The sequence below is a fragment of the Podarcis bocagei genome (genome assembly GCF_964188305.1).
Source record: "Podarcis bocagei genome assembly, chromosome: 8".
Classification (NCBI taxonomy): Eukaryota; Metazoa; Chordata; class Lepidosauria; order Squamata; family Lacertidae; genus Podarcis; species Podarcis bocagei.
Genome location: NC_138133.1, coordinates 36,653,296 through 36,680,895, shown reverse-complemented (window position 1 = coordinate 36,680,895; position 27,600 = coordinate 36,653,296). Strand labels below are relative to the sequence as shown.

General features: G+C 41.7%; 1 long non-coding RNA gene across 2 annotated transcripts in view; it reads right to left on the bottom strand.

The window, feature by feature from the left end:
• The window catches only part of LOC308593467, a 138,235-nt gene that overhangs the window by 74,293 nt on the left and 36,342 nt on the right, over window positions 1–27,600 (bottom strand). For both annotated transcript variants that reach the window (XR_014010960.1, XR_014010961.1), the window contains exon 3: window positions 11,957–12,054. This is a non-coding gene — a long non-coding RNA (uncharacterized lncRNA). The remainder of the gene's footprint in view (window positions 1–11,956; window positions 12,055–27,600) is intronic.

Below are 27,600 nucleotides of genomic sequence, written 5' to 3'. Positions count from 1 at the left end.
GGTAGGTAACAAAACTAGGTGAGGGGACACCTCAGTAAAACAGAATAGGTTTTTTCCTCAAAAGTGCTTGGGATACAGAAAAGAAATTCTCCTTCATGATAGCTTAAGATGCAGTGGACATGAATTGACTTTATCTGAAACAAAATCAGATAATCTTGCCCATGGTGATCTATTTTGATTTGATACGTAGTCCCAGGACAATGCCCTCTTCAGCCATTGCAGTCCGCTGCCCTTTAGTTGGTTGTGATTGACCTTAAATATGCATAGCACGTGCTCTACCAACTAAGATGTGTACCCCCACCTAACCTCAGAAGAAGAAAAATGATTTATTATTCGTAAAAACAATTTAATTCACAGCAGACAAATGTTCCCATATCATAACATTCCAAATCCCAGTTTAGTCCACTTCTCAAGTATGAGGGTGCAGGACTAGCCAACATGGTGCCTTCCAAAAGCTGTTGTCCTACAACCACCATTACCCCAGATGCTGGCCATGCTAGCTGGGGCTGATGGGACTTGTAGCCTAATAACACCTGGAGGGAACTACATCAACTACTACTACTCCAGCACATATTGGTGCTGGTTCACCACAACAAAATAATTGAAAACATCACATGTTAACTGGCTCCTATTTACCAATTTGATAAATAAGATGTGTAAGAATTCCTGTGCTATGAGGAAATTCATCAGGATTATTTACATTCTAGAGACAGTCCCTCAAAATCTGCTCTAGAGCAGGTTTGGGGAGTGGGGGTGCTGTAGAGGGAAGGAGTGGGAGGGGAAGTCCCATTGCATAAGCAGAATCCCATTTGCACAGGGTTGGAGCCAATCCTCTGTTTCCATCACCATGTGACTGTACTAATGTGGGCCCTGTTTGGTTGTGTAACCTGATTTTTTGGGGAAATGTAGCTGTCTGGATACAGCTCCATATGGCAAGCTCTTCATGTGAACCAGCTTCCCACGTTGTTTCGATGATTTCAGCACCTCTCTCTCTTGCGGATTGTCCTGGCATGGTGAAAATTGCCAGAACTACGCAGGAAGCTATTAAAATGAACTGTTTGCCAATGCAGAGTACCTTCTATGTAATTGCATTTTTAAGTGGCTATCATGTCACCAGCTAAGTTTTGTGAATCGGGCCTTTGGGGAGCAGCTAAACATTAGCTGAGCAAACATGGCTCCTCGATCTTGCGTTTGCAAAGTAAGCTGGGAGGAGGGGGTGTCATGCTTAGCCCTCCTCCTTGTCATTCATCCCCCTTCACCCCTTACATCCCTCTTGGCCAGGCTTACTTCCAGCCACTGAGCCTCACCAGGGAAACAATAGGCTTGGAAAGAGGAATTTCTGAAGGGCAAACGCACCTGGATGTGTACCCCATTCTGTACTAGCACTACAGAGCAAATGTGGGTTTGGGTTGCTTTCTAATGTTGCATCCCACCTTTAGAGGGTGCAATATGCTCTTGAACTAGAAAAAGGCACATAATGTACACAGTTGTACCCTTTTTCTCACCCTTTCTTGGTTGCCAAAGGCACAGGCCTTCTCCAGTACGCATTAATTCACACGTGGCATCAGGAAGTTGCAAATTAAGATCAAGCACTTGAGGAACAACTTTTTGATATTTGCAGCCATGTCCACACTAGCAAAATATGTTGGGTTGTTGCTGGGTGGGGTTTCTTTGTGTGTGTGTGTGTTTAAAGAAAGCATTTGTTTTGAAGCCTGTAACATTTCCCTTTGGTGTGCCCTACACCCGATCCCCATTTATTTTAAATTTCCCTTCCCTGTGCATTCTACAGACATAAAATAATGAAATAACCCTGACATAGGGTTTTCTGCAAGGCTGCCTTCGGAAGTTTGCTTAAGTGGCCTTAAGTAAGGTAATAAGCAAGGAGTGTGAAAAGAGGCGACTTTGTCTTTTCACATTAGCGGCAGCCCTGCTCAAGTGGCAGCATCTATGAAAATGCTGTTCAGCCTTTAATGAGACTACAGTGTGTTAGTGTACCGGTCTAATTAATCCCATATTTTCACACAGCATAATTACTGAGCCGGGGCTGAATTATTTGGCTACTGGAGGTGGAGCAGCGCCTGCACTCTCCTCTGTCTGTGCTCCTGACAATTTATTACGCTACACAACTCGACGCCATTGAAACCTCCTAGTATAGAACTATCTGTCATCTCTTACATTATCAGTAAAATACACCACCTTCCATACTGTGCTACAAGGGTTTAGCAAATTGCTCTTTTTATGGGATATGATCAAGGAAATGCTACCTTATGTTCAAATTTTTAACTGTCTGCTGCGTGGAATATACAGTCTGGCTTTATACGTGCACTTTCAGCAAAGGCTCATTTGCATAGCTAATTTCAGCATTTCTTTCCCAGCATCACTCCCCATATAGATCTATTCCTCAAACCAACATAAGGAAATAATGAAAAGGTGGTACTGGCACGTTCTCAATGTGCAGGGCTATGTGCATGCATTATTGTTGGAATTATTATTATTACTATTATTATTCTTAAATAAATCCTGCCCTGGCCCACTGGTTCATCTTTATACTCTCAGAAATCCCTGCTATGATTTCCCTCTCCCAAATCTTTCCCCTCTTTTTTCCTTTTTAGTTTGTGTTTTTTACTGCAACGTATTTTTGCACATTATTACTCATTTCTGATATATGATCTTGCCATTTTGGCACTGGTAGAACCCTCCTTCCCACAGGAGTTCAGGGAGATTTGTGGTTTAAACATTTACTCACTTGCTAGTGTTTCTGGACCTGGTTTAATGGTATCTTTTATTTTTTTTAATGGAAGGTCAAACACTACATTAACTGTTTTAAAATGTGTCTTTTCAACAGAAAAAAGGGAAAGGAAAAGAAAAGAAAGTGTTATACTCAATACATTTTAAATCCAGCCATAACAGGACAAAAAGTATATTTTGATATATGTGCATGGTTTCTAAATACACCATGGTAGATATATGAACAGGGAGGCCAAGTGAGATCTTTAGACTAAAGAAAACCACATGCTTAATGGCACAAGGTAGAAAATTACTACTGGTGCTTTTTAACCAAATAATAGCATAAATACTAAAGACCTGTCTTGAAATGTAGCATATTCAAAGAGCCAAAAAATGAATTTCATTAAATCTTTCTTGAGATGTCAATGGAGTATTGCATCTGACACTTTGAAGCTCTGCCATATGTGTAAATGGGAAACCAAAGAGCTCGTAATGCCCCTAAGATTAGAGATGCGGCCCTGGGTCTTTTATTAGTCATTTTGGGGGCAGCAGAAAGTAACTAAAGGTCAAAGGTTAAGCAAGGTTAAATGCTAACAAACTCCAGCTTGTCAGACTTGGCAAACCTGGCCCAGCTAGCAAGTTGCCAGGTGTCATCAATTCTCCAATATTGTATCTCAGGCTGAACTCTTTAGTTTGGGGAGGGGGGGGGAGGAACAGCATATGAAAGAGCAAGACAGAGATAGGTTTGTGCACAATGACAATTCATACGTGTAGAGAAGAATTTCTGAGCAGATTATATATATATATATATATATATATATATGCTTTCGTAGATTTTCACGGGTACAGGAATGTAGGTTTTGGTGTCTTCGGGTGTCTTCCCGTGTAAGAGTTGGGGTGTCTAGGCGACGTTTCGACGAGGTCTCACTCGTCATCTTCAGGCTGGTGCTTTCGGCTTCTTGTTACTAGAACAGAGAAGCCGAAAGCACCAGCCTGAAGATGACGAGTGAGACCTCGTCGAAACGTCGCCTAGACACCCCAACTCTTACACGGGAAGACACCCGAAGGCACCAAAACCTACATATATATATATATATATATATATATATATATATATATATATATATATATATATAATACTGCAGTCCTATCTGTTTCTACTTGGAGGGCAGCCCCACTAGGTTTAATCAGGCCCTGCCCCTTAGTAAGCATATTTAGGATTGTAGCCACAGCAACCCTCAAAATATTTCCCTGGAAGTTGCACTAGGATTCATTAGCACTGTGCCTATAAAAGCAATTCATGTGAAAGAAATTTGGTTGGAAGAGAATGAAAACCAAAAAGCCTAACAATGCAGTGAGCACCACAAATGTCCAACATTTCCTAGAGTTTTTGTTTTTTTAAAAAAAAAAAAAACCTGCCCTGGGCATCTTCCAAGCAAGGCCTGTAACATTTCCCCTACTGGGGTAAATAGCAGTTTCATTTGTTTGCGACTGTGAGATTTACATCCAGAAAATGATGCAGAAGGAAAACAGCTAAGAAATGGCAACAACAGCAGCAACACCACCAGCACTGTAATCTTAATTTTGTACTCACCCTTCACCATAAACTCTCAGGGCAGGTTACAGCTCCCAGGCCCTTGCCACCTCAGACTTCTAAGGGTAGTGGATTCCCCTCAGCTGAGCTTAACACCTGAGAGTGATGGTAGGGAAGGAATCAGTGTCTCTCAGCTGTTTGGGGCCAAGCTGCTTAGTCCCTTCCTCTCCCAGCACTACAATCCTGATCCAGTTTGCTCCCCCTAGTGGCTCCTTTGTGCAGATTAAAAGAGCCAATTACCTCAGAGCTCAGAAAAGGTATCCGCCCCCCCCGCCCCCCAAATATTTTCAGTTCCTGGAACCCTCAGCAAACGTTGCAGGGTGGGATGCTCTTGCTCCACAGTGCCCTAGGACTGCTTGTTTAAGGCCTGAGGCAGTAGATTTCACCTCTGGCATAAGTAGGTTAAGAGGAAGGAGGGTTAGCTTGATTACAAATGGGCCATGTGAGCTGTATGGGGGAAGTCAGTGCTCACTGCAGGCAAAGGTGTGTGATTGTGATGTATGCAAAAGGGAGGTGAGGGAGCCAGCACATGGACTATTGTTTTACAAAGGGGGTTGGCAACCCAGTGCCTATGGGCACCAGCGCACCTGCTATGACGCCTGTGGAAGTTCTCGGGAAATATCCCCTTAACACCCCTCCAATTGCATACCCACACCATGCTGCATTTTTTTCTCTTTATTTGCTGCTCTTTTAGATGTGGCAGCTATTTTGTGTTGCATCACACCCTCACAACAGCCATTTTGTATTATGAGTCTCTCCCCCCCCCCAGCCATTTTGTATTACATCCTACAGCTGCCAGTTTGCAACTAGTACCTATGGCAGTTTCTCAAAATTCCCGGTGTTCTCACTGGGGCCCAAAAGCTTAGTGCCCTCTGTGTCAAGTAGGGGAAGTGCGTTTACTGTAGTAGCTTTTTGGGCAAAGCCTGTTAGACAATACATTAATGCATTCAACATGTCTGCCCAGAAGTTTCCACAGCTCTCTCTTTCTTCACTCTGATTACTCGCTCTGCCGTTTCACTTTCCTGTGCTTCATTGCTTAATACGAGGTTGCTGCTGCAATTCTATTCATCTAAGCATGTGCACCTCTAAAGTCAGGACAGTGGCTTGTGGCTAAAGTGCTATTGTAAAGGACGTGCAGTTAATTTTTAAATGCCACCTTTTCACTTCCTGTCTTTCTGTTGTCCTTTGACTGCTCTGCTTCTTCTTTGTCTTCTTCACTGTTTTCACTTCTGCAGTGTAGTCAAAGCCAGTTGAACAACAATGGGAAATAGGAGCCAAAGCTGGCATTTATAACAGTAAATGGATGCAAAAGCAAGGAAGGTGTGTTGCAAAAAATGGGTTTTTTAAAAAAATGGGGGGAGGGGGGGAGAAATAAAGATTCTGGAACTCATCTTCTCTGATTAGGCTTGGCTGATTAACCATTCCAAGCAATGTCCTCTGAGTGGTTCAGTGATTGTTGGTTTCTGATGAGGTGTCAGAGAAAGGTGTTAATTATGAGGGTTGTTTAGCGATGTGGACACTTTTCCTCTAGGATCAAAGGAGAAGCTTCTGGTTCATTTCCTTATCATAGAGGCCGCCAAGCTGTCATCAGATGGTCATTTCAACTGGTGTCCCTCAAGGTGAAAGCAATGACTGGTATAATTAAATTTTCAAGGAAGCCAAATAAAAAAGGCCATTTTTAAAGAGAGGATTTTATTGAAACCTCATCCTTCATGCCAACAGAATTTCCACACACCCCACACTTAGTTATTGTCTATGGAACTGTGGTATTTTTATTTCCAGATTGAGCCTAACTTGGCATTGGGTTGTTGTTGTTTTTTTTGTTTAAAAGGAAGGAAACTCCTCCAACGTCTGAAATAAGAGACCCTCAGTTCTTCATGAAGCTAGATCCATTTGAGGCTGGTCCATCAGGACAAATGGGGCACTGCCCCACCAATGTCAGCCAGCCCCCAATGCCTGCCTATCTACTTACAATCAGTCCAGAGAGTGGCACTGCCTGTCAGATTCCTCCTCCTTAGTCTCAGTGTTGTCCTCGCAATTTAGCAGAAAGGAGGATGGGACAAAAACAGAATTAGATGTCTGTCTATCATTGCCTCTGGCTCAACCTACTGTTGGCATCTCTTCCTTCTGCCTTACAGTTCCCAGTGGGCACCTATGGCTTTTCCATGTTCTCAGGACCAGATTCCAATTTGTAAAGGATTTAGGAAATTAATATGTTGGGGATGGTGAACAGGGTACCATAATCTCCAACCACCACATTGTAGCATATAGTTACATAGTACATAATCTCAACCTCATTATTTACCTTATTTCTCCCTCCCTCCCCCCCTTACTTCCCCTCTGGAATAGTATATATTTGAGTGATGCCTTGAAAGCTCTTTGCTCCTCTTACAGAGCTTTTAGTGTCATTAAAGCATGATCCCACAGATTCTGTGATCTCATTAAAAGTGCTTTAGAATTAATTGATCAGCTTTAAAGTGTACTGAAGTGTAGACTATGTTGTCATTGCAGCAGCCGCAGGTGGAGCCAGCAGCTTATTTACGATGCCATGGGGATGAGAAATCTGTCTGATTGTTCCTAAAATGTCTACTACTTGTTGTCCCTCAGTAGCATGGGTGTCTTTAACAGACCCCAAAGTCCCACCCTGTCCCTCCTGAACCTCTCTCTTTGGATGGATCACCTAAAGCATGTATATGATACCAGCAAAGGGAGGCCAGTGTGCCTCTGCAGAAATTTAAATCTGTTGTTTCAAAACAACAGTTCTGCGTGCTGGAGACAGAAAGAATGGGAGATGGAGGTGTGCTGAGGTGAAGAGCAAATCAAAAGAGCTGACCTAACTGTGGTACCTGCTAGAATGAACTTCAAGAGCATAGCTGGGAGGCTGAATGTTAGCATGCCAGGGAGAAGTCTTTGTGGGCTGACACCAGGAAGAGTGGTAGGGTCACACATGTCCACAGCCCTTAGCCTTAACACCGGCTCACCACAGGGTTGTGTGTTGAGTCCCCTGCTCTACACTCTCTATACGTATGACTGTACAGCCATCTATTCCAGCAACAAAATCATCAAGTTTGCTGATGACACTACGGTGGTAGGGCTCATTTCAGGAGGGGATGAGTCCGCCTATCGGGACGAGGTGGAGCGGCTCTGTGTTTGGTGTGGAGAGAACAATCTGGCTCTTAATACGGCTAAGACCAAGGAATTGGTGGTGGATTACAGGGAAAAAAAGGCGGACATTCAGCCCTTGTATATCAACGGGGAACGGGTGGAGAGGGTGGCGGAATTCAGGTTTTTGGGAGTAGCTATCGATCAGGGCATGACTTGGAGCGCACATACCACTGCTCTGGTGAAGAAGGCCCAGCAGAGAATTTATTACCTCAGACTTTTAAAGAAGAACAATCTGAGTGAGAGACTGCTGGTGTGCTTCTACCGAGGCTCCATAGAGAGCATTCTTACATACTGTATTTGTGCTTGGTTCTCCAGTTGTACAGCTAGGGAGAGGAAGGTGCTCCAGAAGGTCATAACCACAGCCCAAAGGATTATTGGTCATCCTCTCCCATCTTTGGAAGAACTGTACGGTTCCCGTTGTCTTAGGAAAGCAAATAACATCCTGCAGGATTCATCTCACCCGGGACACGGTCTGTTTGCACTACTGCCTTCTGGCAGGAGATATAGAAACATCAAGTCAAAGACAAATAGACTGAAAAACAGTTTCTATCCAAGAGCTGTGGCCTTTTTGAATGCTGTAACTCGATAGTGTGACCTGGGAGTTTGATGGGTGTGGTGTGGGTGTGGCTGGAATGTGGTTTGTTTGGTTGTTGTTGTTGTCTTGCTTTTGATGTTTTAAGGGATGGCATCCAATTTCGTTGCACTTTGTACAATGTTGCACTTGTGTAATGACAATAAAGAATCTATTCTATTCTATTCTATTCTATTCTATATGATATCTTTATTTCAATAGACTCTTAAAAACAGCCAGGAAAGTGTGCAGGAAAGAGAATATGGAATAGGTGGCCATCTGTAATGTTGATATTCCTGAACAGTTCATTGTGTAACTTTTCAGGCAAAAGTACTATCGGGGACCTGAAACCAATCAAAGCACTCATATAATATATGCAGAAATGAGCCAGGCCCTGATTTCATATAGGCTACATGTACTGTCCAACTGAATCCATTGCCATTCTACACCTGTCCTCTCTTTACAGACCTGGCCTAAGTGGTTTTTTTTAATATAAAAAAGATACTAGGGCCCCCAACAAAATCAAAACGAACATTTAGTTTTTAATATCAGCCCCATCAAACTTATCATGACATATTCAACCTTTTAAACAAAATGAATGATTTCTTTAAAAGGTTGGATGTCTCATTTGAGCATCTAAACCAGCAATTGGAGTAGGGGGTGGGCAGAATCAGAGATCACAGAGGCAAAGAAATGAAGAGAGAAATGAGGAACAACAGCTGAGTGTTAAAATAGTGAGGAGAAAATCAGTCATTGGAAAACATGCTATAAATAAGGCATTACACTATAGCCTTGTGAACGCTGAAAGGACGGAGGCATTTTGGAATGCTGAAATATTTTTCAGATGTTTTCTGTCTTTGTCATTTACCTGGGTTCCATTTGTTTGTTTGTTTGTTTATCCATCCATCCAACTCTCCAAAATCCTGAATGCCCCAGTACAATGGTACCTCGGGTTAAGTACTTAATTCGTTCCGGAGGTCCATACTTAACCTGAAACTGTTCTTAACCTGAAGCAAAACTTTAGCTAATGGGACCTCCTGCTGTCGCCGCGCCACCAGAGCCCGATTTCTGTTCTTATCCTGAAGCAAAGTTCTTAACCTGAAGCACTATTTCTAGGTTAGCAGAGTGTGCAACCTGAAGCGTATGTAACCTGAAGCGTATGTAACCCGAGGTACCACTGTACTCAACTTAATCCAGATAACCTTCCTATTCATTCCCCGCACCCTATAGAAATCACATTCTCTTATAGTTTCACAAGTTTTTGTTTTTTGTTTTTTAAGTCATACTGTCTGTAAATTACAGGTAGATAGCCGTGTTGGTCTGCCATAGTCAAAACAAAATAAATATAAATATAAATATTCCTTCCAGTAACACCTTAGAGACCAACTGAGTTAGTTATTGGTATGAGCTTTCGTGTGCATACACATTTCTTCAGATACTTCTTCAGGGACGTGGGTGGCGCTGTGGGTTAAACTACAGAGCCTAGGACTTGCTGATCAGAAGGTCAGTGGTTTGAATCCCCGCGAAGGGATGAGCTCCCATTGCTCGGTCCCTGCTCCTGCCAACCTAGCAGTTCGAAAGCACATCAAAGTGCAAGTAGATAAATAGGTACCACTCCGGTGGGAAGGTAAACGGCGTTTCCGTGCACTGCTCTGGTTCGCCAGAAGCAGCTTAGTCATGCTGGCCACATGACCCGGAAGCTGTACACTGGCTCCTTCGGCCAATCAAGCGAGATGAGCGCCACAACCCCAGAGTTGGTCATGACTGGACCTAATGGTCAGGGGTCCCTTTACCTTTTTAAGGTGCTACTGGAATTATTATTATTATTATTATTATTATTATTATTATTATTATTATTATTATTATTATTATTTATTTATTATTATTATTTTTGTCTGTAAATTAATTCATTTCTATGTAACTTGAAAAAGAGAGAGAAGGTAGAAGAGCAGAACTACCCACCATTCCTGTCAATTTCTATTTATTCAGAACTTGGTTCTCAGAGTAGGGTCTGAAGGCACATGAGGCCACCATCTTGTCCTTGGAGGAGGTAGAGAAGCAGGTATAAAGGAATCAGCAGTTAAGGCTGGAGCCATCTTCAGGTGCTGAAAATGAGCATGTGAGAGACACCCATGCTGTGCATATCCCCTCCATCTCCAACCTTCCCGTGTTGAGTGGAAAAGTCTGAAGAGGGCTCCTAGAGTTATTTAGCTGGATGTACTTAGAAGCCACCTTACAACCAAGAAACCAGTCATGAACACTCCCTCATCATTCTTCCCAACTGGAGTCCTGACATGTTTTTTGTAAACTCTCTTGAAGAGGGCAAGTGTCTACCCCTCAAGTCTATGGCTAAGAACAGTTTAAGATATGGAATGTGTGTATGTCATCTGGTGGGGGGATGGAAAATGAAGGGCAGTGGAAGACAGGTTATAATAAATGTGGAGGGAGGAATTAGGGTGGTCTATGTTGCCTGCAAACCCTCTTTAGGCACAGCTAACTAAATGTATTCCTTTATTTCATTCCCAAGCCTGAAGCTCCCTGCTACTGTCAAAGGGACTGAACAGAAGTTCAAGGTTCCTGATCTAGGCTGAATGGAGTGCTGGAAAGTAGCGCCCTTTTTCAGTGTAGAGAAAGCACAGGAACGTTTGTGGCTGGTCCCACTTGTTCTGTATATCGTAAAAAGTCAATGATGTTTGTCATGGCATCCGTAAGGCACACAACAAGCTGCCTTTACTCAATAAAATCAGCAGCCAATCTACTCTGATTATGTATTGAAAGCATTTAAATTGTGTGTTTTCGGCATAGATCCCTCAACAGTAAAAACAATGCATAAAATGTACAAACTGCTTGATGAAAAGGAAAGATACACTGGCAATAAAACCATTTTCACACAATACTTTGCAGCAGCACAGGAAAGCCAGGAGCTTGCTGAACTTCAGAGATGCTCCTCAGTGAAATAAAACTAGCATAATATGGCACTGAAAAGCCAACAAAGAGGGGGCAGAGTAGACTTCCAAAGCCTTGGGGCCAAGGCTGAAAATGTCTTGTTAAAGATAGACACCCCCAACCGCTGTGTCTCAGGTGTTTGCTGTGCTTCTCAAACTTGGGTCCCCAGCTGTTGTTGGACTACAACTCTCATCATCCCTAGCTAGCAGGACCAGTGGTCAGGGACGATGGGAGTTGTAGTCCAACAACAGCTGGGGATCCAAGTTTGAGAAACACTGGTTTAGGGGATCCAAGGCAGAGCCTTTGATGGGGAGTGTTAACAATAGATAGGTGGATCTGCAGATATCCTAGATGGTTCAGTGCTTTCAAGTTTAATGCTACTATGCCACCACCTTGAATTGAGCCTAGAAACCATATAGTGAGCTAGTGCAACTGTTTGCAAATGGACGTTCCTGTTACCTATCTGGTCAAATAATCTGGCAGCTGCATTGTGAACCAGTTGTAATTTCTGAGTACTTTTCCAAGATAGATCACACTGTCATCTGGAAGCAGACAGAGGTCTTTGCTAGCCAGGCTACTACTCAGATCCTCTTAACTATCAATTTGATTTAATTAATTTTTATAATGAAATATTTTTAGATTGTGTGACTATTTGACTGTTTGATTATTTGATTGTTGTTAGCCGCCCTGAGCCCGGCTTCGGCTGGGGAGGGCGGGATATAAATAAAATATTATTATTATTATTATTATTATTATTATTATTATTATTATTATTATTAACTAGAGATGCTGGTCAGTAAATGTGGGGCGTGTACATGCAGATCATGTGGTCTATGGTAAGCTAAGTGGCTCCTCCCAAGTGGCAAACAAAATTAACATTTACATATAAAATGTCATGCCATCTGAAATAGAAAGACTATTATTTTTCCGTTTGTGTATAAATGGGTACTCACCGAGCTTCTGTTGCATCTCATAGTGCTCTGTCTCCATTCTGTGATTAATATGCATCACTGATGTGTGCTAATCCAATACGCTGTGCTGTCTAATTACTCTATTATGCACAGGAAAGATAAAATATTTATTTTGTTATGTAATGACATTAAAAATACAGCTCTCACTGTTTGTCTGTGGCGCTATGAGATATTCTTTAAAGCAAGCAGATTGCAATGTGTATGTGCAGGATTATGAGGGGGAAACAAATTCCACAGCATGTGGTGTTAAAATAATAAAAAAGGCCTTTGAGCATCTCCATTTTACTTCCTTTCATTCTTAAGGTGAGGACAAACTAAGAACCCTTGGGAGTAAACCCCATGGAACTCAGAAGAATTTGCATAGGTACATGGTTGCTTGCGAGTCAGCCTTAACTAAAATTAATGTGACTTCCTTCCAAGATAGTGGAAGGACTGATAAGGAGCACTATGGAAATCCTTCACAGCAGTGTAAATAATCTGTGTCTGCACTGATTATATATTTCCAGGGAATTATCATTTTGGTTCATGGATCTATATGCATGTTCAAAAAAGCATGATAGTGTGGAGATTGAATTTGGCATAAGTCTTGAGAATTTGCACTCAGCTAGGGTGCAAAAGGGAAGGTATACAATATCCTTTTCAGATAGGAACATAGGGAGCTGCCTTACACCAAGTCGGAGCATTTGTCCTTTTAGCTCTATACTGTCCACACTGATTGGCAGTGGTTCGCCAGGATTTCAGATGGGTGGCATTTCTGGTCCTACCAGGAGATGTCAGGACTTGAACCTGAGATGTTTTGCATGCAAAACAGATGCTCTGTTACTGAAACTATGGCCCTCCTCCTGCAAAACAATTCTGTTCAGTTGTAGTGCTGCAATTTTTCATGCAGTTTGCATTTACAAAATCTCTCTGTGTTTAAACTTATTTTTAATATGCATTTCTGATCAACTGTGGAAACACTTCCTAAACTGAAATTTAAAGCGGCAAAGGCCCACCTTCTAGAAATCAGCATAAACCATCAATATGTCTTTACTGCATATTGAAATTTGAAAACCAGAGCCAGTGTACCATTTGCCTTGCTACCAGCTTGTTGAATATAGGAATAGTTAAAAAGGGTGAAATTAAGTCTTTTGCTTCTGGGTTCAGTTGGAATTAATCAGCAGAGCTCTGTGTGAATTAGCACCCATTTGCCTTGGCTTAGAGCTGGTTAGCCATCTTATTGTGCTTGTGGAAAGTGGGAGTCAGTGCAGCCTGTGGAGGATAAGTTTAATGGGTCAGCTATAGCTGACGCTCAGCAATAACAAAACATCCACATTCTGCACCTCGTGAAGTTTCCAGGGGGTTCTAAGAGTGCCCCCATGTTACAGTGGTCCATTGGGAGGTTATAAAGTAATAGACAACTCCAGTGAGATCTGTACTTTATTAATCTAAGAAAGAAAATGTGCTTTATAATTTGAATAAAATATCAATTTTTCAGAATTCCTATGTGTGTGTGTGCATTTATGTGTATGTATACAAGCCCACAGACATTTTACCAGATGTGTACTAACAATTCATACAATGCTCTGATACACATTCAGTTTTTCTCTGAGCTTTCAAAGTGTCATTGCATTTTACACCAAGGCTGTTCAGTTTTGCTGATTTCAGATGGGTCTAAGGACGGAAATGCATGTAGCTGTGGAAGATCCATAATCAGGTGTCCCGCTGTTTTTGTGAGCTGCATTAGCAGGAGGAGGAGAATATCAGGACTGTGGCACTGGGGAAGAGATATAATACCCTTCCCCACTTCCTCTGCAAAACAGACTCACAACTACTATTTGACCTTTGCAGAAAAACACACTAGTACTTATATGTTTTGTGCTGTTTATTTATTTATTTATTTCATAAAATGTATACACCGCTTGATTGTAAAAGAAAAACCTCAAAGCAGTTTACAAATTGGGCAAATATTTTCAGAAGGGGATGACACAAGGACATATTTAAACCCACTTCCCTATCACTTCAACGGAACCCCCAATGTAAGGCAACCATTCTTTTTAAAACAAAACAAAACAATAGAAAATCATATCACAGATTTCCCATTATGTACTTAGCCCATGGTAGACAGGATAACAGCTTCAGATTGTATACATTCAGGGGAGTGACCATTATTTGTATAACTACATGAACCTTATCAGCGTGCCCCCCCCCCAAAGTAGCATCTAATTACTAAAATACAATAAGGCCACATCATGGATCTGTGCTGTGCTATTGCAGATTGTGTATATAACAGTATTTCCTTTGAGCCAACTGCTTTACAGTCTCTGTCTTGTAATCATTAAACATAAAATCCTGGGAGACCATTCACTGTTCTCCCATAGGAGAAGCACTGTTTGTTCTTCGGGTTTTTAAGTGTCCCCAATGCCAACCAGTAGTTTAATATTGCCCATTGGGATTGTTATTTTTGGGTGGGGATTTTGTGTTTTTTTAGACTTTTGCTCCAAGTGGGGTCTTGCTTTAGGTGTTTCTTTCACAGTGTTTAATTAAAGTATATTAAACATTAGTACTTGTAGCACTGTATGTGTAGTTTTAATTGTTAAGTTGCCTACAGTTGTGTTGGGTAACTTATTTATTTATTTATTTATTTATTAATTATTACACAGACAAGAAACTATATAAAAATGTGTGCGGGTGTGTTTCTGCTTGAATGCCCGTTCTTTGGGTCCAATATCGCAATGTGAAGTCTGTGAGGCCCACAATAATCCCAATATTACCTTCCTCTGCCATTTAATACAGGTGTGGTGATGGTGGTGGATGGGCTTGGTTGCCAGTGGCACAAAGCAATTTGATAGGCTGAAAGCAAAGTATTTGCTCAATGATATGATTTGTTCAAAGCTACCCTGCAAGTCCAAGACTAGGAAGAACTCAGTTACTCAAACCAGCCCCTACACTGCTTTGTGGACCACATTGGCTCTTAACATCATGAATTCCTCTAAACCTTGCTTTATTTTTACTCTTACTATTGTAACCAGCTGGTTTATGTCATGTCATATTTTTTAAAAAAAATTGAGTGTGGTTCCTGTGGTGAGATTATTAGCAGAACTGCCTTTGCCGGGCACCTACCGGTACTTTAGCTATGCCTAGCCGCACCAAGGCATTCAACTTCCGAGCAAAGCCTGGAAGGTATTTGAAATGGCAGGCTGTAGTTTCACTTTGCTCCACAACCGTGCAGCAAAACGAACCTTGTGCAGCAGGGATAAGTCAGAAGTGGTGCAGTGTCTAATGTATTCCAAAGCTCCGGTTAACTGCAGACACCCGTTCACACTTGTCTGGAGAGTGGAGATAAAAATGGAAAGGGGCAGGGTAGGACTAGAGTATAGTTTCCATCAAATCTCCCAAAACAGCACTTAAAAAATATATATATTCTTGGTAATTTTCTACCGTTTAAATAATCTATACAGACATCTTGGTAGCTTAATCAATGACTAGCATACTGTATTCTGATCAAAGTCAAAATGTGTAGAGGGAAAGAGAGTGGGCTTTGATTTATAAACATCATTTGCCGACGCTCTTCTTTGGTCCTGTGTTACCTTTTGATGGACAGTTTTAAGACAAAATATTGCTCCACCCTCGTTGCTATTTTTCCCCCTTAAGTGAATCTCTCATTTAAATCAGACGGCTTCTCCCAGCAAGATAGAAGGGGTGTTATCCACTGAAACAAATTAGGAGAAACAGATGCTTGAATGAAAACAATAGAAATGATAAAGTGGCTGAAAAATTGGTTATTTAATTCAGACTATGTACTACAGACCAATATTAAATGACCTCGCATTAAGGCAAGCAGGTTGCTAATTAAAGCTAACGCCAGAAAGGTAGGTGACTTCCCCCCTTCTCTCCCCCCGCCCCAACATGGATCCATGTTAGAACTTGGATATTTTCCCTCCCTCCCTTCAATCTATCTAGCCGGAGACTTCACCTCGGTTGACAGCTACGGCAAGCCTAAACTGACAGCTTTTCAAAACCCGCTGAAGAAACCCAGCATTAATTAAGTCATTGCTGGACTGTAATTTCCTTGAGAAGTAAAAAATTCTCACACAAGAAAAGGTTACAGAGACCTTTTCTGTGTCAAAATTACCATGCTGCATGAATATTAATGCTCTTAATGAAGACAACCTTTGCTTCATCAAGAAGGTTCTGGAGCAGGTGCCAAGGCTGAAGACTCATTCTGTGGATTCCCCTCCCCCCATGAAAGTAGGCGCAATGGGTTTGCCTCCCCCCCCTTTTAAAATCAACATTCTCCACATGACCTCTTCCTCCCCCCCCCTTTTACAGATAGGGAAGAAGAAGAAAAAAATCTTCACCCTCTACTTTGAAATCAAACATTTAAAGATTTCATTCAAGACATTAGTCAGGGTTCATAGACAGAAAGAGAGAAGAAAGGGGAGGGGGGTTTGAGGGGCTTATTTATACAGATCTCACACATGCTTAAATAGATCATAGCAGCGTTCATGTCTAATATTGCCCCAGGGTGCTCCTGGACACATTTATTCCAAAAGGTTTCTGATGAAAGCAGCCATTTAGGAGCCAAGGGGCAGCTCTGGCCTTCCCCTCGGGGGCTATGAGAGTTTCCTGTTCTACAAGGAGAGCAGCTGAGGGGGAGAGGGTTGTCTCTTGCACACAGTGCAAGGCCTCTCTCTTCAGAGATGGGGAGGGGGCTTGAGATCAGTTGTGTCTGCCTTTTCTCATCTGTCCTGAAAGGGAGAATTCTGAAGAGGTCTCTCTGTAGGGAGAAACTGCAGAGTTGGCAAAGAAGGGGGGCTGTGCCATCCTGGATGCCTTATTAAGAGGCAGGGGATTAAGCATTTCTCTCTATGTGAAACACGTGTTTTCGCTCCTTCCAGTATATAAGGCTATCATTTTACCTCCCATTCTACCACACATTTTACTACACACCCACACCCATATGCCATACATGGCAAGGTCCTGCTTGCTTCCCATGGGGTAGATTGATCAAATCATTCACCCAGTTTGGCCACTTGTGAGGGTTCATAATGAAATCTGAAACTCGGGCGTGAAGATGAAATGACGTATCCATCAACTGCCCTGATAAAATCGGAGCATCCCGATTTTGGGAGCTGTTCTCTCAGCACCCAAAAATGTACAATCACGGAGGCTCAGAACATGCATTTGGGGTCAAAACACGGGGGATCACGAACACACGATATCGTGTGAGGTCACGATCCCACACATTTTGCCCCCAAATGCACATTTTGAGGTTTCATGATTTCACGTGGGTCACAGGACTCTCCGGGAACGCAGCCATGTTCTGGATTCTAATGTAAAATGTTGGAGGATATTAAATGACTTCTGTCAGACTACAGAGAGTAATTGGTGTCGGAAATAAAAAAATGAAATGAAACGAGCCTTTTCATTCCAATGCATTCATTAAAGAATGCTGCCTATCATAGGCATTTGGTTTGCTGAGGCCTATAGATGCACTCAGTAGCTGTGCCCTTAAGTGTACCCTTTTTCAAACTCAGATTGCCAGAAAGGCGGGGTGGGGGGAGAAGAGAGAGAGAGAGAGAAAATAATCAGGATCAGTACACAAGCATGTGGGTAGGGGGCTTTTGCCCTTTGCCTCCACTATGATCCCAGTTCAGACTGGGGGCTTTGTACTGAGAATTTGTATAGGAAAATAAATAGTCCCAAATCGCCTCAGTAGAAGCTCCCCCTGCCCCCACATGCAGATTGCTGACATGAGCCCTGAATCTGAATAGGTACCACAGCAGGGGGCAAAGGTTTAAAGCCCCCCACCTCCATGCTAGGGTTTGATTCAGATTGTGTCTCCCCCATACAGCCTGCACTGAAAGAGAAGAGATGCGGAGCAAATATTTTGTTTACACTGGCTCTCAAACTGAAATTAGGTTCTTCTTTAGGTCATATGTAGGTTTATTTATTTACCGGTATTTATTGAAGCTGCTAGTAAGGATAGCAATGAATGTGATGGCAGGGGACCTTGAGAATTCTTTCCAGAAGGTACTTTGCCATTCTGCATGTCTTGGTGCTTTCGGAAAGCAAATTAAGTCCTGATTAATCTGCAGAGCTTTCTCTGTGTGTTCTGATTAATTTTAGTTGGTTTGCAGTGAAAAAGAGCAGGAATTTCAATCTGCACTGATCCCTGTGCATACTCACATGACCAATGTGCCCCTGGACATTTGTTTTTTCCTGTGGAAACTTGTGTGTTTCCTGCTGTGCGTTGGGATACCCGTTTGAGAACGTGGGACACAATAGAAGTAATGCATGGTTTGGCCCTGAATTTGTTGCTTGTTCCATTACTATATGTCTTTTAGGAGTCCAACTCCAGGAAGTCATGGTGAGGGAAGCAAGCCCGTTGTTGCAAAGCTTCAGGAAAGAAGTGGAATCACTTCAGCTCAGCATCAAAAATTGTCTTCATATCTCAGTTCATCTGACTCATGTACGTTGCAATGAAAAAGTGCACCAGCAGAGCAGTTTCCAGCTATTACAAAACACACAGCTGAATACCTTTTTCACAACTTGAAGACTTGGGTGTATGAAAATGTAATGCAATGAATTGGCCAGGGGGCTATTTTCCCCTTTATCTAAAAGGCTTTTACCAACAGTGGGAATGTGTTCTGAAAGTCAACCAGTGAAATGAAATAAGACACTCTAATATTTGAGTTCACTTAGGTCACTTTCCTAAAGGTATGTTAAAAGCAAAATAATTAAGACAATGCATATTTTAAAGCTAAAAACTAGACTGAAGTATTCATCAGTTCTGCTCTGTTTGTAAGTGCTAATAAGTTTGCAAAGCTTATCTCATGTTAATTAACTCATGTTAATTATGTCATGTTAATAAATCTGTAGAAGAATCAAGTTCTTGCAAGCAGTTTTCTTTGTATTCTATTTGTACCACAAACTCAGAGAGCCGCTGTGTTTTGCATTTTGAGCACATGTAAGATATAGAAGATGTATACAGATTAAAATACTGCAGTGACTGCTGAAATAAAACTATCACCAGCCAAATAAACCTTTTTACATCCCCTCCACAAAGAGACATTCATGCTCAGCCTTTGTAGCCCTCCAGTGGCCCAAAGCTTGTGAGCAGTCACCAATAATATTCCTTTTGTGTGAGTTTGCCATTCATACCTGATGCATAGATAGAGGGCATTGCACACTAATGGGGATCTAAACTGGTAGTAGGTGACCAGCAAAGGAATCAGTGATAACACAGACACAATGTGCAGATGCTGTCAAAAAGGTGAATTCAATGCTAGATATCATTTGGAAAGCGACTGGAAATAATACAGCCCATATAATAATTCCTCTACACAAATCTATGATGCAACCACATTGGAATATTGTACATGTTTCTCTTCATCTCATCTCAAAATGGATGTTGTGCAGCTGGAAAAGATGCAGAAAAAGGCGACCAAAATGATGAGGGGACTGAAGCAACTCCTCTATGAGTTCTTGGAGTATGAGAATGACAGTATCACGTCCTTGGACTGGAGTGGGGGGGGGCACTGACCCCACAGGTTCATCTATTAGCAGCCCCTTTGGGGGATGACTGTGCATGCCCTTCAGCTTCAGAGTCTGACCTGATGAAGAGAAATCCAACTCCTGGCTCGCTGACACGACCATGGTGGGAAACAGGGTGTCAGGCCAGATAGGCCTTCTTCTGTTCTTATGTCCATAGGAAGAAGACCCTTCTGTGTTTGTGTCATTTGTTTCTCATGCATACAGAGCGTTAGGAAGATACTGTTGTGAGTTTGGTAAAGGGAGGTGCCTGGTACCTAAAGATGTATAAGGTGCCAGCCAAACCTCCCTAGGGAGATTATCCCACAAATGAGGCACTACGGCAGGAAATGCCCATTCTCATGTTGCCACCCTCAACAATCTATGAACATTCAGCTTCACTGGGTGTTCATGAGTTCAATGCTATATGAGAGAGAGAGAGAGAGAGAGAGAGAGAGAGAGAGAGAACTTTTTGTATCCACTTTCTCCGTGTTATGCGTAATTTTATAAACTTCTGTCATGTCACCTCTTACTTGCCTCTTCTCTAAACCAAGATGTCCCAGACCCTGCAATCTTTCCTCATAGGGGAGTTGCTTCACCCCCTTGATCATTTTCGTTGTCTTTTTCTGAATCTTTTCCAATTCAAGAATCTCCTTTAGAGATGAGTGACCAGAACTGTACACAGGATTCCAAATTTGGGGACACCTCCTGTCCTAGGGCAGGGATATCCAGATCCAATGGTTCCTTAGGCTCACTGGCATTGTGGAGATCTGCTGGAGATTCATTCTCCTTTTACTCCTCATCTGAGGAGACCTCAGGTTTGAGGTTCTCATCTGTCTGCTTATAAGAGAAAGATGTATGAATTTACCTTATCTTACTGGACTCAAGCTGGAAATGAACATTGGTTATTTGGGCAGACCTCCCACTTTTAAGCCTTTGCCTTCCAGGCTTGCTGCTAAAATGCCTACAGAATTGTGGGAGAATTATTCCAGACCAAAAAAAAGGGTCTGCGCTGTAAGCGGAATAAGGCAAATGAGGGGTGGGGGAAGACTGGCAAATTGGCTATTAATTTTACTTTTCATGTTTACTTACCAGTCACTCATGATCTAATCACAGTCATGCTTAATGTATAAAAATAAATCTGAATATTTACTGTTGAGACATGTAATGCCCTATTTATATTAAAAAGGTAAACCAGTGATATATCTTTATGGGTGCCAATGTAACGGCTATTAGATTTATAATATAGAGAAGAAACATAATTTTATTAGGAAGAGCAATAGTTCACAATCCTATTATTGTTTATTGCTGACGTCAGGCCTGAACTAATAATAAGAGTCATGTAACAACTGCATATAATAAAAATAAATGTTGATTGCATTTGTAGGCAAAGGGATCTTTTGAAAGGAAAATGCTGATTTGAAAAGCCCACTCTCTGTTGCTACCAGATATCAGGCAGGGCCTTTTCTCCCAGACTTCATGAAAGTAGTATTGGTGGCTGTGCTGTGGGTTTAGAGCAAGGAGCAGTGACAGGCAATTAGATGCATATAAAGAACTTTATATTGTTAAGTTGCTGAACTAATAATGATTCTTTGAGAAAGGAGGGGGAATTTGGAGTTAGGGGTGCTTTGGTTCATTTCAACAACAGATGCTTCAAGTCTAGGGGATATTGTTCTTGGCATCAGGGTGAAGTCTTTTAAAGTGAAGAATAGGTTTTCCCTATATGGTCCTCAGGGCTTTCCTAGGGTTTAAAAATATATAAAAAGCCTAAGAGAATAAAAAAGGTTTATACTGGGTACAAAAAAATAAATAAATAGCAGTGCAGGTGCAAGGCAAACTTCCCTGGAGAGTCTTCCACAGGCTCTCCATCCAGTTGCCACCTACAGGACCTCAGAAGGTGGGAGGACTGCAAGAATGCCTCAGGTGAAGAAGACCTTGGCTACCAGGTGACTGGTGCTGGGGAAGATGGTCAACAAGTGCTTGGGTCTTAGGCGTTGTAGGGATAAAGAGGTAAGCACCAGCACTTAGAACTGAACTTGAAAGCTTAGGCTGTTGTTTTAGCACAGGAGAGATATGGGAGTTTTTCTGCACTTATTATTTATAGTGGTGCAGATGGTGTTTGATTTGATGTTCATAAGAGTGAATTTGGAGCTGGTTGTCTGCAGCTTTGGTCACTGTTCTTACAGAGTGAGTGTGGTTTTCTGTCTCACACTAATGGTAGGCTGTGCCCAATCTGAGAAAAAGGTCTGTTGTTGTATTCACATCCCTGGTGTACTATCATGTTCCTCCGTAAGAACATAGAAAGAACCTGCTGGATGAGACCAATGAACTGCCATAACTCTATCCTTTGAACTGAATAGATCAGAAACTTCCCTTCAGAGGGAAGTGGTGTGAAACAGACATCTCCAAAATCACATCCATCCTTACCCCCTCCAGAAAGAAAGCAGGATGATGCTGAGCCACATGCCACACAAATGAAGATATTGAGAATCCATTCCAGGTCTTGCACAAATGTTAAAAAAGTATTCCACCCCCACCCACCCCCAGTATATTTAGGGTTGCCATATTTCAAAAAGTAAAAACCAGGACACCCTGAAAGTTGTGATGATGTCATGTGGCAGCATGCCACAAAGTCTGGGTAGGGGAGAGGACAGCAGCCATACAGCTATAAAAGGTAAGAGGGAAAAGCCCATGATTACCTCATTGCTCAGCACCAGTTATAGTTCTTAACTAACTTCAGTTTTAAAGTTGTAGTCAAAGGCTGTAGCACACACAGAGTGCTGTAGTAATCCAACCTTGAAGTTAACCAGGGCATGGATAACTGGGCTGGTCTGTTTAGGAACTCATTGCCAGGGCAGACTGAAGTGATATTGAGCTTTTGCAACTGGAAGGACGACATAGATTATTTATTAACGGATTAGGTGAGAATGTGTACCTGGAAGGATGGTGAGGATTATTAATGAATGGATTAAGTGAGAATGTGTAATCATCAGCACTTACTAAAAGCTCTAGATAAGCACTTGAACATGTGATCATATGAAAAAGGTAAAGCATATGTACAATGTTAAATTGGCACAGGGGCACAGAATAGCTGAAATCTAAGCCATGGTGAAAACTATACAGAACAAGTTTATTATTACTAACACGGCCAATGAAAGCTCATTAAGTTTTACCTATTACCCTCAAGATCTAAAGATAGATCTTTTTAAAAATGATGTATCTAATACCTATATTGTCCTTTGGTTAGCAACAGGCAAGGGGCCAGAGTTTTGTTTTGTTTTTAAAAAAGAATGAAATCCCATAGAAAAGCGATTCAATTCTATTTCCATTTAGACTTTAAAAAAAAAAATCCCAGCCTTAATCAGCATGGTTGTTTATGGTACATCTTTCCAAATAAGATTGCTGTCTTGCAAGCACTGTAGATGCCACTTTGTTACATCTAAACTGCTTACGAGACAGCACTCCTATCTGATAAGGAGAAGCACAGCCATACATATTTATTTATATTTGAACTCTTGCCCTCCGTACTGCACTGCGGGTCATGTATCTGCTCCAAAACCACCTTATTAATTTTCTACTAGTATTCTAGGTATGATGGTTAGACTGAGTCTCATAGTGATCCAAGCTTGAAAGGCCCTTTTTCTTTCTTTAACTCTTAAGCCACTAGAATGTATAATAAAAAGGCGTTTGTGGGTTTGTGGGGAGTCAAGCAATTTGTTAGGTGCTGGGAGAATGACTCAAATCAAAACTTTTTGTCCCTTGCTGGTTGTATATCTCTGTATGTCCATGGCTATGAATATATATATATATATATATATATATATATATATATATATATATATGCTTTCGTAGATTTTCACGGGTACAGGAATGCAGGTTTTGGTGTCTTCGGGTGTCTTCCCGTGTAAGAGTTGGGGTGTCTAGGCGACGTTTCGACGAGGTCTCACTCGTCATCTTCAGGCTGGTGCTTTCGGATTCTTGTTACTGGAACAGAGCAGGATCTCAGTGTTTGAGTTCCTATAAATACTGTTGAGGGGGTGTGGTGTATAGCCTCCAACGTTCTGGGCAGAGAGGAAGTACAGAGAGTACAGCCATCTTCTCAGAAAAAACTCTTCACAAGGTCAAGAGGTCAAGACACGAAAGCTTTAGCAACTAATCCACACCTAATGACCCTCCTAAGTGGTACTCAGAATATCACTCAAGAAATCACTCAAGATATCCCTCAAGTAATTAATGAACAAAAGAAGAAAAGACACACTAACCTGGGAACTTCCTCTCTGCCCAGAACGTTGGAGGCTATACACCACACCCCCTCAACAGTATTTATAGGAACTCAAACACTGAGATCCTGCTCTGTTCCAGTAACAAGAAGCCGAAAGCACCAGCCTGAAGATGACGAGTGAGACCTCGTCGAAACGTCGCCTAGACACCCCAACTCTTACACGGGAAGACACCCGAAGACACCAAAACCTGCATATATATATATATATATATATATATATATATATATATATATGCCAGAGATATACATACATGCACACACCTCAAGTTAAATTAGATCAATGGATAATGATGTCATTTGATTAATAAAGAAATTACAGAAGGCAGTTAGCTGGAGAGAGTATGATCTATTAAAATAAGTTTCATTTCAGCATTCTCCTGGCATATCTGAGCTCCCTTATACCAGCTGTTTCAGAAACATTCCTAGAGTTCGGCACATGACGTAATCCAGTGATCTGCTGCAGGGCTCTTATCCACACACAGAGTTACTTTGCTCCAACAGCTTTTCACTCACTTCAGTGGATTGGTCAGTTTTGTGCTCTAAACCAGGGCGGCTTTCATCCCAAGTGAAAGTACAAAAGTACTTCAACATAGAACCATGGTGGGCCACTCACTGCCTTGTTGTGTGTGGTGAAGGGGGAACGAAGCAAGTGTGTGTGTGTTTGTGTAACAGAATTATTTTATTGATCTACTTATTCAAGTATAGCAAGTTTCAGAGTTTATCTTTTGTTAGATGTAGATGATATTGATGGCACTTTGGCTAAGGGAGAGCACATGTTTCAGAGTCCCTTTGGTGCGCTAGCAGAGGTGGAGAAAACATGAGGCGATCCGCCTCCACAGGCAAGAACATACAGTGCAAAGACTGCCTAATACCCAGGTGAAAAGTGGTTTGCTGCTCACATGTTGGGAATTGTTAGCAGAAAAACACTGAAGAGCTCTTACTCAATGTGCGACATTACAAGCCTCCAGACTTTTTCCTTGACAGTCTCTAATAGCACAGCGGAAGGAGGCTGACATATCAGTACAGTCAAGCCAACTTCCCTTCCATACGTCATTCAGTCTAAAAGGTGAAAAAATGCAGCTCTGCGCTATTAAATACCTAATAGCAGATGTTTTGTTCCTTAGGAAAGCAGACTATCAAACGGTGTCACACAAGGGCCTCCTTGACATCTGTTACTGTGTGTTCAACAAAAAAATACTACACTGCAGGATAGTTGTGCTAAATTTATTATTATTGTAGGCTTGGGGACCACTGACAAAAACTTTTTAAATAATCTAGGGTGGGGGGGGGGAGCAAAGCAAAGCAAAGTCTATATTTGTGCAGTCTTAGAACAAGCACAACTGAAAGCTGCTTTGGGAGATATAACCCCAGTTCTCCCTTCAACCTAACGTCTGTATCTGATAAGTGTGCACATGTATTTTATGCAGCCCCCATGGTAAGTCTGAATACTTTGGGTTGTCTGCTGAGAATAGGTCTAATATAAACCAGGGAGAGTAAACTGCTTTTCTCTTCCCAGTTATGTCACTGCAAAAAAAGGAAAAAAGTGCACATACCACCCCCAACAAATAACCTTGCAGTCAAAAAGATACACATTTGTATTTGCGCCTGAGTGCATGTGTATAAATCTCTCCTATTCCCTTTCATAAACTGTAATTGGAGAGGTCCAAAACTGCGCCTCGGAAACCAGAGCCACAATGAGGTTATTGCAGACCTTTTGTGCAGATACCTGCTCCCTTTGTTGTGGAATTTAGACTCTAAGAATCCATGTCGCTGATGATCATGGGACCTACTCTCTTGTTCTGTGAGAGGGAGTGGCGTTGCATTGAACCATTTGCCGCTGTTTGGGATGAATTCACCACAGCATGCCTCCTAGAACAGGAAGACTGCATTGCTTGCCCTTCCCTCTCCCATCCAAAGTGTGGCAACAGGATTCAAAAAAGGAAGCCATAGTGGACTTGGATTTATTATAGCTGCAGAGATCATACTTCTGGATATTTACATTAAATGCAGTTGTTTCTTCTGGTTTGAATGAAAAATGACATTTAAAGCATCGTACGTGACGAACCATGTTAAATACTTACAGGATTTTGTCCCTTGTCACTTTGATGCATCTAATTATTTGCAGTATTGTGATCTCGTTTGATCCTTTGTATAAATTTTAAGCAACTCCTTTCCTGTCATCGCCAAACTGCATTTCACTGGTATGAGTGTAGTAAATGTTGAGATAGCTGAGACAAGCCCTTTTAGAATTCATTCATTAACCTCGGGTATTTTTAGGTACAATATGGTAGATTTATCTTTAAAGGCTTTAACTCACTGTGCAAAGATTTTATACTAAAAATTATTTTAATCCTATATGCACATTCTAAAATGATAATATGTTATAGTATATCATTCAGTTAACCCTCATTTGAAGTTCCTCTGGGTTAATTTTTTTTTTTTTTTGTCTTTTTGGTTACTTACATTACTTTGCTTTTCTATTGCTCTATTTGTAACGTTACCAATCTACATGGATTGAACAGTCTCCTTCAAAATGGATTTGAGCGGACCAGCCTTCCTGGGAGCTTTGTACCAGAGATTGCTTTGCAATTGGGAGTGAACACGATGCTTGCATGAGCAAGCATAAGCTCTGATTAATATTCAATTACTGAATTGTGGACCAAGCCCTGAACCTGGAACATATACTTCTAGATCTGGCTCTGACCAGTGATGATTGTACACTGACCATGTACAGTGTAATGCACCAGGAAGTCTGGTTTCTACCTGCCCAATGAAATATGCCCATAAGCAACAAACAAACAAATGAAGGAGTGTGTGTCTTTTCACCTATATTTAGGAATGTGTTGGAACTTGTGTGTCACTGTAGCCTACAGACAGGAAGTAAAGATGATAAAAGAAAGGAGTAGAAAGTTAGTTGCAAGCCAGTTAGTTGTGGTGCATGCATGATGAGCCTCCTTCTCAGCTGATCTGCACAAATCAGCAGAGGAGGGGGAATGTGTGTTGTGTGTGTGCAAAAGGTGTACATGAGAGTTGTGGGGTGGTCACATCCACCATGCGCATATGGCCCCTGGTGAGTGGACAGAGTGAATGCCAACTTTTTTTTAGCTACCCCTGTGTTGCATGCATGTTTAGTGAATCATCCAGTTTTGCTCAACGTTATACTTAGATTTGAAAGAACTAAACGTGCCTAAGCAGTTACAAGACCTAGGATACGGAGGGCAGGCTTTGTTCTTCTGGAAGTTATATTCCTTCTTGCTGGTGTTTCCAGCCCTCTGTCTGAAGTCTACATTTCTCCATCAGTAGACTCTGCAAGCTCCCAATACTTCTGGCATTTCCCAGCTCTAATTTCTCAAATATCTGTCCTGTACAACAGCTGTATGAAAGTGTGGACACTCTTCCCATGAAAGGATTTCCCTGAAGGAAACAAAAGCTGCTTCTCTGTGCCTCCCTGTCTGCAGTATCCACATTCTTATTCTTCTCATTAGGTCTGACCTGTCAGGCAGGCCCCTGCAATATCACAGCATAAGGTGACAGGTTTCAGTGAGTGACAAAGTCTCTTTACTTGCTACAGAACAGCCAGTCTGCCACTTTTGTACGACGAAAAAGGATCATATTCTCTTCCCCCCTCCCTTCCACTGCTTCTGCCCAGCTGAGCTTCTGGTAATCGTGTCTCTTTGCTTCCTATGCTGCTTTGCAGCACCACTCACTGTTTGCTAGACAATGTGAAACAAGGCTAATTTTTCTGACATGATATATTAAGATTTTGAAAATGTATGGTGCAGAAAAGTAAAGTGAATAGAACTGTGTGTGAGAGAGAAGCTCTCCAGAT